Source organism: Onychostoma macrolepis, chromosome 13, assembly GCF_012432095.1.
Source record: "Onychostoma macrolepis isolate SWU-2019 chromosome 13, ASM1243209v1, whole genome shotgun sequence".
Classification (NCBI taxonomy): domain Eukaryota; kingdom Metazoa; phylum Chordata; class Actinopteri; order Cypriniformes; family Cyprinidae; genus Onychostoma; species Onychostoma macrolepis.
Genome location: NC_081167.1, coordinates 13169308 through 13186618, shown reverse-complemented (window position 1 = coordinate 13186618; position 17311 = coordinate 13169308).

The following is a 17311-nucleotide window of genomic DNA, read 5'->3' as shown; positions in this document are numbered from 1 at the left end:
TCTGACCTTTATTTTTAAAACAGGAAGAGCATTACAAAGCATTGACATCTTATGATTGCAGGTCTGACAGGCAGATATGGCCATCTGTCTTAATTATAGGTGCATTCACATAGGTGCAGAGCCAGGGTACAAATATGCTTCTAACCAAAGTACAAGAAGGGCAGCCAAAACTCACTTAAAAGCACAAATTTCATAATAATAAGCAAATAATACTTAGCAAATTTTATCACAATTATTTATTTAATTAATTAATTATGTTGATATATGAGTACTTTAGAGATCTAATACATTCATGGGGACGAGATTAATATTTTGTTCAAAACTGTTATTTCTACAATGCAAAGACTGTATTTAATGCTATACATACATATTATATGCTTTGATAAAATGTTCTCTGACCATTTATATTTCTGCAGTAATTTTGGTGCGGTACTGATGAGATATGGGCATGGCAGAACATGATGAGAAAAAAAAACTGCATAAGATGCCCACAGGGCAAATCAAATGGCTGCCTTCCCAGCATGCACTACTGTGTGAGATACTGGTAATTAACTTAATAGGGGCCTTTAATTATAGTGGACGGCTGATTCATGGCATGTGTTGATGCTCCCCCACTGGCCTAAACAACTACTTGCTGTCTTGTTAAAGACAAATGCTAATGAATCTCATAGCAGGTTGTCTGACAGCAGTGGGAAAGCATATTTTTGAAATGGCATGACTGTGGCAGTCTGGTCATGTGTGATCAAATCTTTGTTCATCACACTCAAATGCATTCATAAAAATTGCACTGATGGGCATATGTGCGTTTATTGTTGTTATCAACAAATAAGTACATCTCATGCTAATGTTTGGCATGTTGTCAGATAAAGAGCAGGGGTGTGATATAGCTTTACTATGAAATGCTTCTCATCTCGCAGATAAACAGGTCCACCCAATAAAAGAACATTCTGAGTTCTTCGTTTCTACTAATGGGTCTAGTCTCTGCAGTCCTGGCCCAAATCACCTCACCATGTGCTACCAAAGAATCATTTAAGGGACTAAGTGCACTAAAGCAGATGAAAGCCATAGAAAACAATCATGAAAGAGGTCAGAAATGTGGAGCAGAGGGGATAAAAACATCACTAGCAAATAGCATGTTTTAACATTTTAATAACCAGTTAACCAGTTAAAAGCATGCATGAAAAATAAGTAAAAGGACATGCACAGGTGGTTGTGGACAGATAATGAAGACACATTTAATGTAATGAAAAAAAAGAAAAAGTTTTGCAACTTATGTGAGTACAAGATTTTTCACTTTTTTTTCAAGCATTTTGTATACTTAAAGGGCAAATTTACATGTAATAATTTAATAATTTTAAGCATAGTTTAAATAGGAAAAAAACACAAATAGGGAAAAATGAAGGAAAGACAATGGTAATGTTATACTCACTAGCTGAGGTAATCTGTTCCTATTCTGTGAGTGTTTTTGGCAGTTGTAATGAAATAATCACAATAAACTTTTTTTGTGTGTGTTTTGAGATGCTTGACAATTTAGGAAGCTGGAGAAGCACAATATGCTGTCAGCTGCCCAACCCAAGCAATAACGCGTGTTAATTAGTCTGATAAATTACGCTCAAAACAATGACATGTTTAAATAGCCCAATTTAGCTTGAATCCTAAATGAGATATTACATCAAAAGCCATCAATTTCCTCCTTTTTTTCTCATTTGAAGAGGCGTGTGCCTTCCTGAAAGCATTTTAAAGGTTACGATTTCCTTTGACGATAAAGCAGTACCTTTTAATGAAATTCTAATTAGTAATTTCATGGACTTTGTTATTAAGCATATCTGATTAGTGCACATTTTTACAGCACTGCTCTAATTAAGAACACTTACTGTATGGTTTCTAATAATTCTCGTTTCAAAGATGGAGCAAATATGTTAAAAACCTATTTGGTAAACAATAAATGTAGCAGTTCAGAGTTTTAATTAAGTTAAAGTGTGATTTCCCTCCACACCCTCTCATTCCATTATAGTGTGGCAGCAGTTCTCTATAAATTAGCAAAAGTGTTTGCTTCTTTTGATATTTAGTCACACTGAAACTTAATTTAAACTTTTTTTTTCTGTAGACTACTAAATCACACTAACTCTCTTAATGGCTTGAACAATATGAAATTTACGTCACTGTATTTATGACATTACAAGAACTTTAGGACAATTTTTTCACTATTCTGTATGCAAATTTGCATTGTACTGATGACAGACTGATATAAGTCTAGGTCTGGAAAATTTTGCGGTTGGTGAATTCGTTTCAGACTCCACAGATGACCTGTGATTTTTAGAAATACAGCCGTTCTTTGAGAATATAAATAAACCTACAAAATATCTATTATTACCATGATTGCGTGGTGGAATTTGTAATCAAATACTGTATATATTTACAATAAAAACTACACCAGATTGACCTGGCTCCTTGAGAGTCATTGATTCTTATTGCTCCACACCTGACATTGACTTCTCAAATGGTCCCAGTACAGGCCCCTGTGGGACTCCCGCAATCCCAAACTGCCAACATGTTTCCACAGTGGCGATCTGTTGGGCCAATGACTGACACCCCAGTACAGGAGAGCCCATTTAAAGTCCACAAAGCCCCACAGACCACCCCTCCAAACTTAAACCTTATCCCCCTCACCCCCACCCTTCTTTAACATGAAGTCTACCTTGTCAAGTCACAAGCAGGACCCGTAATTTGGTCTAATAATTACCAGACATCACCACAATGAAACATCAGTGTCTGAACTTCTTTGGGCCCAAATGAATTTTAATACATTTGGAAAAGGTTGGCCGGAGGTGGGAAAGGGCTTTCCAGAAAAAGGGAGGAGGGAGCTCACATGTGGAAGCACTTTAGGAAGTGATAAATGATTTGAAATCCATTGCGTACCCTAGAATGGAAATTAGGGCAAACAGGTGTTAAATGGTAACCGCTGGTGCATTTTTTTAAAACAGGATGGAAAGGGGTTCCTGGTCTTTGGGATTAGAAAAGAGATGAGGTGTCAATCTGAGAATGAAATGGTTTAGAAGACTGTAGGCTTTACACCTTTGACCCAAAGGTCTGGACTCTACTGATCGCTGGTGCTTTTGAAGAGCTCTACTACTGTTCAAATAAATACTCTTCTGTCCATGAGCTGTGTGCTCCTGCTTTTGTTGCTTACCCTGGTCCCTTTAGACATTGCATATATGCTACTACAGATTGTGAGGTCATAATATTACTAAAACCTTTACAAAAAGCACATAAAATTACTAAAAAATTTAATTAAACTAAAATGAAAACTAATAATATAAAAATAAAAGCTCAAAAAAGTCAAAATACTAATAAAAACTAAAATAATACACAACTAATACTAAACACTGCTGTGAAATGTAAAGATAATTTGTCATACATACAGTGTTTTAAATATTTGTAAAGTGGTCAATCATATTTCTGTTTTGATACAATATTCTTTTAAATTTGTTACCACTTTTTAATATACAGTAGCCCCAAAAGTATTTGGAGATTAAAGTCTGAATGTTTTGCGTTAGATAACAGAATATCAAAGCATATGTCGTTTGCCAACAAGTGATACAAGACTCTTTGTCAAAGCTAACTTGGTGGTCTCACTGTGATTTTGGTAGATATATGAAGTCAGTTCCCCTCAAGTTCACACAGGTGTCCTAGCAGATGTAGATGTCCAAGCAGGTGTAGTTCGTCACATTAACTATGAACATGTTCGACTAATGTTTGAAAACCACAAAGTCTCCAAATACTTTTTGCCTTCATTGTTTAAAACAGAAAATCCATCCATCCATTTTCCAAACTGCTTTATCCTTTGCAGGGTCACGGGAGCTGGAGCCTATCCCAGGATCACCCTGAATGAATGGCCATTTAATCCAGAACATTTTTCATTGTTTTTGTTTTTTTAATACTGAATACCTAACTGAAATCAAAATGAAATCATGTTGATGTCTCTGTAATATCTTAATGGCCTCTTTTTAATGTTGTTGACTTAGAGGCCCTCAAAGTTAAATCCCTCTAAATAGCTTGAGACAAATTAAACGCTTTCCCTTGTAGTGATATGAGCTATGCAGACTAATAAATTATCTCATAATTGTAATTTGTCCGACGGTCTGTTTATCTGTTTGTTTTTCTGTCTCTTTCTCGGCCTGTCTCTCTGATTCTCACACCCACCCATCAAACACTTGATTTTATACAAAGTTTGGGGAAAGCAGTTGAATTGTCCACTTGTTTTAAGTCGAAACACTCTCGGCTTGTTTGGTGCCAGCTGTCCAAACACAAGAGGCTGAGATGATGATGGTAGTTTAGGGGGTTGAAGAGAGGGCGACTCAGTCTGATGACGATGTGTTATATTTCTCCCTGACCCCAACACATCCCAGAATGCATTACAGCGTAGCACACTCTAATCAGGCAGCACACAGTGGGGAGATGGACAGCTGGTGAGACTATTTATTGTAATTCAAGTTAATTTACATCATACCTATAGGCTGGCCCACAGCCCAGATGGAACATAATCCTATCTGTTCTCCAACATGAGTTAACCATTTCATTAGCCCAAGAACACTGCAAGAGGCTTTTTGGCCTGGATCTTCACCTACGTGGTGCTTTGCCATTGTTTTGCTATATTGCAGTTTTATGGGAGTTTCATTGGCTGTTTCATTAATGGACAAACTAATTTACCAGATCCTGTCTGCTTTAAAACTGCGGGAACAAAGGAGTGGGAGGGTGGAAATCAGTCTTTGCCTTGTGGCAGAGCTGCTGACCCGTTTATGCTTTGAAGACGGTCACTTTAAAAAAAGAAAGGGAGGGAAGGGAAAAAAGAAAAGGGAAAAAAGCATCTCAGAAGTTATTTAACTACAAACAACGCCTACCTTCCCCATTCCAGCTGCATAATCAAGCATAATAAGTGGCCTGCAAAGGTCCACTTAATGTATTTCTAACACCGCAGACCAGCTAATCCTGTCAGAGAGAATAAAATGGAAGGAGCATGTGTGTGTGTGTGTGTGTGTGCGTGTTGGATGGGTGGTGTTTGTGTGTGTGTGTGTAAGCTGCAGCATGGATTTGAATGTTTAACTCCATGAAGCCTCATATTTCTGCCCAAGTGCGGATCCATTTTTCCGCTTTAGTGGCCATCAAGGAATAGAGAAAATAACAATAACAGCAGGGGCAGGCCAGCAGCTCACAGTGGACTGAAATATGCCTGTAATGACTGCTCTTATTCTGCCTCTAAATGGAGACCTCCTCTGTCAGGCTCTGTAAAGCATATCTGAAAGTCTGTGTAATATTCTTGCAAAGAGACGTGAGTACAAATCTGAAATTTTAGTGTGTGTTTACCTTAAAAAAGCAGAAAGCAAATGGGGTAACGGAACATCTCTATCATTGAAGTCATTTTGATAAGATGTGCTACTTTGAGAAGTTCTTAGTTCTGCAGTTCCATTCAAGCGATACACTCTTACTGACCTTAGGTAAAGGGATAGTTTACCAAAAAATGACAATTCATCATTCCAAAGCTGTGTGACTTTCTTTTTCCTTTGGAACACAAAAGAAGATATTTTGAAAAAAAATTTATACTATTGTTCATACGATAAAAGTCAATGGGGTCACATGCTGTGCAGTGTTGGACACTATATTGACTTTTATTGTATAGACAAAAACAGTTGAAACATTCATAAAACACCTTTTTGTGTGTTCCCCCAACGAAAGAACGGTATACAGATTTGGAACAACATGAGTTAATATAAAGACGGTTATACTTTTTGATGGTTTTTAAACTTATAAAGCCGTAACATGAATAAAATAATAGCCAGACAAATATTTCCTATTGAAACTTTAGACAAAATATATAAAAGTTGTTTTAGTAATATATATATATATATACACACACATATACTGTATGTGTGTGTGTGTGTGTGTGTGTGTGTGTGTGTATATATATGTATATATATATATATATATATAACTTTTTGAGCATCGTATTTTATACATCAGGCTTCAATTTCAATAGTATGATATAATGAGAATATAGAGCTCACACTCAAGTTTTTAATGATACTTAAAGGCAATAGAATAGAAGGCATGTAGTACTTTGTGTATAACAGCTTTTTCAGCACAGTTGATAATTTTGAGGTCTTATAAATTTGCATATCAAATGACATACAGTAAGCTTTATAGGGTTAATTACAAAAAAAAAAAATCATTTTGGGTGAACTACCCCTTTAACAGCATTTTTTTTTTCAAACTATTCTCGTTCTGTTGTGGGTACAGCAGCAGAGCTCAAAGCCCCATGCTGAAGAGTTTGTTAAAGCGTGAAATTTAGAGATGCATGTGACGCTAGACCAGTCATGAGGCAAAACAAACAAAGACGTCACGGAAGACAAACAGAGATTTGAGTGCATCAGATGCCTCGTTCTCTTCCCTTGGCTCTGTCAAAACACCTTTCCCGGGATCTGTGAAACAGACAGGGTCCATTAGGAGCTCAAGCATATAATCACATCTCTGTAATGAGTTATTAATTAAACCAGGGGCATTCATTGCCCCGCTAACAGCCTCATAAACAATTGACTGGAGATTTGTGATTTTTGACTCGCTGACACCATTAAACAAATCAATATTGGGTTTTGCAGCAAGAGCTCTGTGCCTGGCTCTCCCTGGTTTTTGCCAATCAGCTGTGTTGAATACTAATAAGGGAATTAGTCGCCTCATATTCCGCATGTGTCCCATCAAACAGATCCTTATCAAGAGGGAGCAGAAGACTCATTTGCATGGAGGAAGACTCTGCTTTGTAGGTAAAGATTTCACAATATGTCATTCATTTCGGTTCGCTTCCCATCCTCCATCTTCCTCTATGGCTGCACAATCACACACACACACTTCGCTTTTGCCCAAATGACGAAAACATGGTGTGCCATCACTGGCCCCTAGGAAGCAGTTTATCCTGCTGTGACAACTCTTGAATGCTTCTTTAAATGCGCCTGCTTTCATGTTTGCACAGTGTTTATCATATTTTTTATTTATTTTCTGAAGCATCCTATTTTTCTAATGACGTCTCTGTCCTTTCTTTGAAAACGCTGCCGCCAACGAGCGGAGACCCAGCCAACCCCAGCTAGCATTCGGTTCCTTTTGATAGCTGCGCCAATCTAAGTCGATAAATGTTGCACTTAGCACACCTAATGATGTTTACCATTCAAAGCGTGGAAAGAGAGGCTCTAAAGTGTGCTTTTATTTGTGATGTGTTAGCCAGAATGCATGAGAAAAATTTTACATGATTAGGCTGAGGACTGCGCCTAAAGCTAATCGGCACTACAAACATGTCCGTATACTTGAAAATGTTATAGAGGAAGAGATCGTGTAAATAAAATCAGGCTGAGTCTGTGCAATTCCATATCCTTGAATGTATAAATGATATGGCTGCCAGTTTAACGGATGTTTTAAAAATATGAACCATTTTAAATGGGAGACTCTCATGGTGCGAGATGCTGAAAAACAGTGAGATGCATTGCGTGCATGTGTACATAGACCAACAATTGAAAATCAATGGCAGATGAAATGCAAGCACGTGTTCTTGATGTGTGTGTGTATATATATATTGGCTTTAGAATATATATAATAATTAATCTTTATATATATATATATATATATATATATATATATATATATGTTGTTGCTTATTTGCTTTTAATATATGTGAATAATTAAATTACCCTAGTTAAAAAAGGTAATATATTTCATACTAAGTATAGTTCAAATCTATTAACATATTTACTGACATATCACTTGAGACTGATATAAAAATTATAATTAAACATTATTTGGAGTACTGTACACATAAAATGTGTTTTAATGTCACTATTGATGAGGACTGAAGATATTTAAAGTGTACCTAAAGTATACTTGCAATAGTTTCACTTTAACACAATTAAATATGCTTCAGTATATCTTCACCGCTACTTCCGCACAAATAAAGTACACAATTAGCTGTTCCAATTTAGCAGACTTCAAGTATACCAGTTTAGTGTAACAAAAGTAGCAGGGTATTTTTATTAAGTACATAAATATGTAAATGTATTTGTAGCATACTTAGCATGAAATAAACGTGTTTCAAATACATTCTAGTATATTTATTTTTCACTAGGGAACAATTTAAGTGAGTAAATTTGATAACATAAATATTTTCATAAAAGGTTTTAATTCATTTCCATAATAAATAACATACAAGCTTATTGTTAATTTAGTGTCATCAAGATCTTTAATATTTTGAATAAATGTTTGTTTTTGTATTTTAAATGTTATTTACATTTTAGTTGACATTTTTACAGTTTTTTTTTTTTTTATCAGTATAGTCAATATGGTTTTTTTTTTTTTTTTTAAATGTATTTATTGATTTGTAGTATATTGAGTTGATTAAATATGAGAAATGTTGCTTTGGAAACTAGCTGAAATGGAACAAATTAAAGTTTTTATTAACTAAAATACCATTCTATATATATGTGTATATAAGTGTAAATGAGTGCAGAGTGATTGCCAAACGACTGCCTTGGGCAAGATATCTTGGAAAATGAAAGGTTATAAAGTGCACTGGAAAACATATTTGCAGATGTTTTACCCCAGTCAGTATATCTGAAAATATGTTTTCCAGTGCACTTTATAACCTTTCATTTTCCAAGATATCTTGCCCAAGTCAGTCATTTGGCAATCACTCTGCACTCATTTACACTTAGTATTCAATAAACCACTCTCTTAACTCAAGTTAAGGACATAATTATGCTCAGCCTCCCCCACTTCTCTGATCCTGAAATCATTATCAAGGCTCAGGTTTAAGTTTCACCAGGTGGACAGGGGAAGGAGAGAAGCACTCATTTACTCAAACCCAGCAGTGATACTGGGTCCATCCCTCCTCTCCTCACCTGAGTGCCTCACAGAAAGGAGTCAGCAGGGGGGAGGCCGTGCAGAGCGAACCCCTCGTGTGTGGTCGCAGCTCTGTGGGGCTAATGCAGGAGATTGACTCTTTAATTGAGGCAAGAGTGATGCTCATCATCTCTCATTAATGAGGCCAGTTAGAAAAGTGGGAGTGCGTGTTTGAGAAAATGAGAATGTGAAAGAGGGAAAAAAGAGAGGTGAAGAGGCTCTGAGACATGCCTGACCATCTCAGGGTGGTTATTAGTCACGAATCGCTCTGTGTTGTGTGTGCGTATGTGCTTTCAGAGCATCTAATGAGGCAAAAGAGAGGCTCGCTTATGATATCAGGTATCAATCACAGTCAATATGTCCAATTAAGATCAAAGCTCCACGTTATTTTGAACTTCCATGAAAAGAAAAATGATCTCCTAATTAATATAGATTATCCAGGACAGACTGGAAGAAGAGAAAGGGACCGGTCTAGACGCAGAGCAGGGTACCTCAAGTGTTCACACCAGTCCCACTTAACGGCTCCCTCTCTTGTGGTGCATAACAGTGAAGGATTATGGGGGGACAAAATGGGCATTATTAAAAACCCGCTCCTTTGGGTTTCATTGAGAAATGATTGGCGATTTAGTGTTTGAAATCTGCTATGGACCAGTATTCGATAGAGAGAAAGAGCAAGAGAGAGGTGAGGTGAAACTCTATCTGTCCTGCTTATGCAGTCAATTTTCCCATTCTTTATCCCTCTTATTGCACCAGGATGTGTGTTCGCGGTTCGCACCGCCCGGCGAGGTTGCCAAACTCATTTCACCTTGTGGACCTCAACTTGACTGCAAGCCAGACAACCCAACGTGATAAGGCCGCATTAAACCTTCACTCTCCTAAGGGAGGGTTATTATACAGACAGAGAGAGACGCCGCTCTGCATGAGAACAACAGGTAATGCTACATCGCTAGCATCGTGTTCGCAACATTAAAGTGGGGATAAATGCATGTCATTACAATTCATATCTACAGACGGGTAGAGAAAGTAAGTAAAAGGGTTTCTTCTGTCCTTACAGCCTTTCCAACAACAGAATCCAGCCGCTGAGAAGAAAAAAAATCCCATTCATTTCCTCCATAGGGAAATTATATATAAATAAACTTTAAAAGACCTGTGATCTTCAAGGTTGTTAATCGATGATGTGCACTTCTGCTGCAAACATCAGTTTGCATCTTTTCAGCTTCATGCTACATTTATTTTGTTTATTTTTAAATCATGTTTAACAGTGCACTTCCTGGTGTAGAACTACATCACCCATGATCCTTCAGAGAAATATCACCAGATTAGAGTAATGAATCATGGTAAATAAATTGTACTCACTCAAATGAAGCACTGAAACATAAATAAGTAACCAATCAGTTGTTTTTCCTACACTTTTTGTATATATCTGAATATTTTGCAATAGAAACTTAAGATATATAGTTTCTGTACTAATAGTGAGCAACTTTAATATTACTATTTTTCCATCTTTTTTTTATTTGATTATGCAATTGAAAATGCAATTATTGCAAAATATTTGTTTTGGTGTCCAAAGAAATACTTTTTTACTTTCCATCAAAGTTTGTAATGTTGTGATTCATTACTAAACTGGTTAGTTTGGTTCATGTCTATCTTTATTTTAAAATATCTATATATAAAAATTTAATTGGGAAAAATGGTAACACTTTACTTAAAGCCTTTATAATGCATTATAAGGTGTTATTAAAGGGTATAATGCATTATAATTATTCATAATGTGCATTGTAATAAATTATATGTTGTCGTAAATAATTATAACTGAATTTAAAATGCATAGTGTATTAAGTGTAAGTGTATTAACTGTGGTTACAATTATCCATGCGATTGTACAATGCAGTATAAGGTGCATTACAAGGCATAATTAATGCATTAAAACTACTTTTATAATACATTATACATAAAGGCTTTAAGTAAAGTTTTACCAAAAAAAACTTTAAAAGTAGCCTTGCACTGTTGCTCTCTATAGCAGTCTGGAAATGGTTGATGACCATTACCTGGCTTGCACATGGTTATGCTTTCATCTGCAGCGTTAAGTCTCCATCATTGCTGTGATGGTGAAAGTGCTGACAGACATGTTCTCACACTCACCTACAGTACTCCATAATTTCCAGTGATGTAGTCTTAGTGATAAGTTACTGAGTTACAGTCATTCATTTTCATTGTATCTTCAAAGAAGGCGAGTAGACGTAAGATGGCCAGTTTCTTTTGCACAGCACATGTGGGACCTAAAATCAAAGATGTGGTTTATAGTTTAGTAAGCTTACATAAACTACATGGAATCTGCAGTGTAATAAAAGGCTAGAATAACATTATTGTGTTACTTTAAAAGAGTATCAGTGACTGGATCCAATGAGAAAACAGTTGATGACTCCATGACTTGATCTCTCCATGGTGTATTAAACTCTATGTTGCCAAATTATTACTAACAGGGAAGGAAACATTTTTCCAGTAACATTAATAATGTTTAAAGTTATCTGATCTTTAATAATGTTCTTAAAACTTTTTTTTTTTTTTTCATTTTACCATTTAAAAAGCATATGCTGCAATTTTGTCAAGACCGCTGTGCAACTTTGTTTAAGAGTGGTAAGAGGACCTGTGTTGGGGATATGCGGATATGTTAAGTAGTCTGTGCGGTATGGACTAAAAGCTGTGGGGTGAGCAGGGTGAAGAGGCAGTCTTAGTCCACTGGACAGGTGTAGGTAAACCGATCCTGGTGCCACCCAGGTTCAGGATGAACTTGAGACGTGTCTTCACCGTCCCTCAGAGGTGGAGGTCAGGAGGATTGTCCAATCAGCTGCAATCCGAGAGAGAGGACACCCCTCTACCCCTCCTCTGAACCAATGAAACGGAGACAGGTCACTCCGGTCCAATTAAGAGCCATAAAACATAATCAAAATTCAAAGGCTACTCACTACGGTCTCCATTACTGGGGTTGGTCAGGCTCTGAGGCCAGCACTGATATCTGTTGACCATGCTTTAAACAAATACATTGTGTTCGTAGGCCTGAGCCTAACATCTCAGGTGAACTTGACACAATGGTCTGAACCTGACCATCAGTATGACCTATGCATGCCTAAGCAGCATTCGGTGAAATAAAGAACTTTAAAGAAGAATAAATGGGATTCTGTTTGCTTCAAAGCACTTTCAGATGTTCCATAAACACTGGATTGACAAAGCCATGAGAGATTTGTGGCTTGTTTGTTCATCATTTGTTTAAGAAAATGCTCTTTTTTGGTTATTGCAGAGTTAATTCTCCTGTAAATTTGGATTTGTGTTTTCTGTGGTTTTGGTAAATATCACCAGAACGTCATGCCCAGACATAAATATATTTATAATATAAATATATAAAGAACGGTTACTAAGTCATGAGAGAAGTGTCTGATGCTCACTAAAGCAGAATTTATTTGATCAGAAATACAGTAAAACAGTAATATTGTGAAATAACACTATTTAAAATAACCATTTTCTATTTTAATATACTTTTAAGATGTAATTTATTCCTAACATCTGTTACTCCAGTCGCATGATCACACGTGACATATGATCCTTCAGAAATCATATGCTGATTTGGTGCTTAAGTATCACTTCTTATTATAATCAATGAAAAACGTAAGTTAATCTTGACTAATATTTGATTATGGTTTTGTGGCATTTTTTCAGGATTCTTTAATGAGCAGAACGTTCAAAAGAAAAGCATTTATTTGAAATTGATTATAACATTATAAATATCCCTACTGTCTACTGTTCAGTTTAATGTGTCCTTGATGAATAAAATAATGTCTTTAAAAATAAATAAAATCTTATTTACCACAAACTTTTGAAGAGTAGGCTTTTTGCTTCACTACCTCTAATGTGTATGCATTTCCAATTGAATTTTGATTTAATATTTAATATTTAATTCTTAGACATGGATTACTCAATTATGGTTTGTATATATGTAACAATGTCTCATTTTGCATTTAAAGCAGACAATTCTATATATGTAAAAGGATTAGTGTATTTACAGCAGAATTTTGATTATCATTATGATTTTTATCACAAAATAGATTTCATCATTTGATTAGCATCTTTCATACACAGACTACCAGTCAAACATTTAAACATACCTGAATAAATGTTTTAAATGATCCAAAACTCCACTATAAGAAGTTATAGTTATAGTTATAGTCATAGCCTCAAAAGGATGTTGTGTAAAATGTGTGCTGGCTTATTAAATATTTCAAGTTAATTATCTTGCACATTGTACCCTATTACACACAGTTCTTCAGCTTCCCCTATAATCAGCTATAAATTAAAAAAAAAAAAAAAAAAAAAGTCCATTCCGTCTGGATCTTGTCATAACCCTTCAGGAGTGACACAACAGCTGGCGTACACAACTAACAGGAAAGTGAGTGAAAATTCAGATCACTCAAAAGCATTTTTTCAGATCTGACACTTATTATATTCGGATTACATAGAAACATCAAGCTTGAACATATTTCTCATTTCTCCACTACACCCCAGACAAAGAACCACATTATGAGTAATATTCTTCCGGCCCAGAGGGATTTTCTGGCCTGGGGCAGCACCTGTGGTTGACATCTCAACTCAAAACCTGATTAAACCTGCCCATCAACTCTTTAGGCCTCGCCACCTGTCCAACAACAAACATGTCAGGGCTTTCAATCTGCACTCGAGGTGATTCTTCCTTACACAAACATGTATACTTAAGATGACGTGTGACTTGTGTCTGTCTGATCGTGTGTGTGTGTGTGCAAATGTGTTTGTCTTGGACAGCAAATGCAAGTGTTTACTTGCAAAAATGTGCATTGTGTATGTTATCAGTGCATTGCAGTGACAATGGGAGGCTATAAAGCATTTAAAACAACATAAAACCAAGATCAAAAGTGCAGGACTTTTCCTTTATTGATGTTTGCTTTCTCAGGTTGAGACATGTCTACTAATGACCAGAGACATGGTGGCTTGTAGCCAGTGGCGTAATGATAGAAGCATGTCATTGCTGCTTCCTCCCCCTGCAGTGTGCTCATAGGATATGAAGCTGGTAGGAAATTAGGCTGAGATTTGTAGAACTCCTTTCATGTTTCTGATGGCCATGTTGTTTTATTATTTTGGTACAAGCTATAGAGCTCTTACAGGAAATAGCACGAAGGCCAAGAATCTGCGTCTAAAGTTCATAGTAGATGCATAGTAGTACTTTCACATCGTAAGTTTAATGTTTATATGTGCTAGCATACGTCCCAAAGCGCTAGTATAGGCTCTAGTATACAACCCTACACAGGACAAGCAGTTTGGATGGATGAATGGGTGTACTAGCATTCTGGGAAGATCAGTGCACATTAAACTGAGATGTTTTCTCTAAATCTCAGAAAATGCACTTAGATGCATTTAGCATACATGTAGTGCCATAGCACTTCAGGCATCCCGAGTCCTGGCTCGCGGACCTTTCCCGATCACATCGCTCTCTCTCTCTTGCCAAAACTAAATTTAAAAGAAAAAAGAAAATGCACTTAACTCTTAACTGATTTGACATTTCTTGAACTATTAAACATGATGAAAAACACATTATTTGTGTCCTAAATAACGTACTGTGCACTTATATTATTCACTATGTACTCTATCATATAGTGTATCAATTTTATATGGTTATTTTGTCATCCATCAAACATTCCACACTTTATTTCTGGTTAAATCAGTGCATCATCCAGGTATTAAAAGTCCACTTTTCAGTGTGAACATACGACTGCCCTATTTATACTACAAAATGGCATAGAATAGTAAATAAATGCACAAATTGTGTTTATTCAGATTAATTAGGCCTATTTTCAAATGCGAGTAATGTTTAGTTTCTGTCTCAGAGTAAAAAAATAAATGAATGCATACATAAATAAAAATATATAATTATGATATGAATCCAGTACAAAACAACTAAATCCAAAACCATAAAACATTTCTTGAAATAAAATAAATATTAACTGAAATAAAATTTCTTGGGAAATATCTGAATTTGACATTTACTTGTGAATCTTCTGCTGGACGTATAAAGCTTTACTTAGAATCATTTCAATTGTTTTATTCTCACATGAACTGAATTTACTCAAGATTTTTCACATTACAGGTTTAACCACATTGCACACCCAACGACTTGTAGAGAATATGACTGTGTCGTTTTTATTTTCCCTCTTACATTCCTCAAGCTTAGCACTGTCATAAGCTATTTTCTGCTCCAGCGCAAACCCTAATTGATCGCCCTCAAAATCAGCTTTACATTGTATGGGAAGATGACGGCATTTGATACCGATATTATGCACTGCACTTGCCAGCTAATGCTATTTTTTCTGCTCTGGTGGAACCCAGCGTCTAGACAAAGTGTATGTACACAAGAACGCAGTAAGGATAAATGTTTAGACAATCATTATTGTAATTTAAAAAATTTTAAGGTTGACTTGCTTTCAGATGGAGTTGACTCTGATTGTTGGAGTGTGTGAAGCTGCCATGCCTCGGCTTGCACTCGTTCAACTTTATTGCCGTCTTGCTTTAGACAGCTGAGTCTCTTTCGAACATAGGATGATCTAATTACATAAATAGAGATCTGTTCTAGCCGTCAATCATCACGCAGGCAAAGCTGCTTCAAAACTTTCGTGTGACAGTGACATGTAGATGGAGATTAGAGAGCTGGAAAGTGTTTTGTTGACTGAGTCTAGCTTTGTTTGGTCATTATGTTACAAATGTGCCAAATGACGTGCCCAGCTTTCTTGCATGGCAGATGGTACGGCTGTAAATATTATTGCAAGTACGTCAACACAAACAGAGCAACAGCGCTAAAGTATAGCCGATTTAGCTGTAAAACCTTCTCTCATCTTCTTTAAAAGATTCATTTAAGAGATTCCAATTCCACTCAAGTCCACAAAGTCCATTCAGATCCATTGACTACACTGATTATTTCCATTTTTCATGTTAAACCTATTTGGACAGTCACAATAAATACAATTTGCATAAATACAAGTGAGAAGATATTACTGCAATTTCTGACCTTTATAGTCAAATTGTGCACTTTAAAAAGTATAGAAAGGATTTGCCCATATCTTAAGACATAAGACAACTGTTTTAACCTACATTTTTCTCAGTTTAGCCCGAGGTTAGAAGCAATAACCATCAGTTAAACACCTGGGATGGAGAGTAATTCATCTGACCTTAAACAGCCACAAGCACAGGAAAGGAAAGAGGGAATATTAGCAGAGCCATCGGAAGTCCTGACATCTCTTGTGCTTTAAAGCTGATTCTGCTGTCATTGTTTTCTTTATTTTTCCAGTAGATAAAGAAACATGCTAGCTTAATCAATCCAGCTTATCACCATGAGCTCATAAATGTCCAGGAGGATGTACTAATGACAATTTAGTGAGAGGGAAGTCAGCTGAGAAACCCAAACACACACACACGCATTCTTTCCCAGTGTGGTAGAGAGGTCATGGAGAGCCGAGGGGCGGATGGACCCATGGCTGTGAATGAAAGCTGGTTTGGGGCAGTGTCTGTCGGATGGATTGAGCTGATCACAAAAGCATACCGCACAGGATGCTGTCCCCTGGCCCTAACGAGAACTGAATTATTGAGTAACAGGAAATTAAAAAATTCTTGCAATGCCGATCCACTACTCTTAGCCTTTGCGCTGTGACTTGGACTGCCCCTTCTCTGAACTTCAGCCACTGAACAGGTTCTTTTTATTTTTTCAAATATTTTTTTTTTTCTTCCAACAACACTAATATGGGAACCATTAGAGTCATTGCAAGGATTGGTTGTTTTTCCATCTGGTTTCTTTCTGCTGTCTTTTTCATACAAAAGCATTTCGGTCACAAAATTCACATTGTTTCGTCAAAAATCAAGTGCTCCAGGACTGTGATAAACCCCTCACTTTGACTTACAGTCTCAGCAAAACTTGAGCATTTTTAGGCCAAGTTCAGAGTAAGAGAGCAATGATGGTTACCATGGCTTCAAACGAAACATTTAAATGAATCATCCACCTCTAATTCCCTAATCTGAGGGAATTATACTGCGCAGAAAACTGATCACTCAGGAAAACCCTCTGAACCTAATACCTAGTCAATTACTGTCATAGTGCAAAGTGCGCCGGTTTACGATTAATACTGCTATATAAAAGTTGTGAAAACATCTATTTGTCAAAGCTGTCATTTTGAGTCAAACTGTACATGGCAAAGGAAAACGGAGCTACATGGAGCTTATTGCATTTGCAAGCAGAGGAAAACCATAGCTGGATTGTTTTAATATTTCAACAGCATATGGAAGCTGTTCAGAAAACATTTGTACTTCC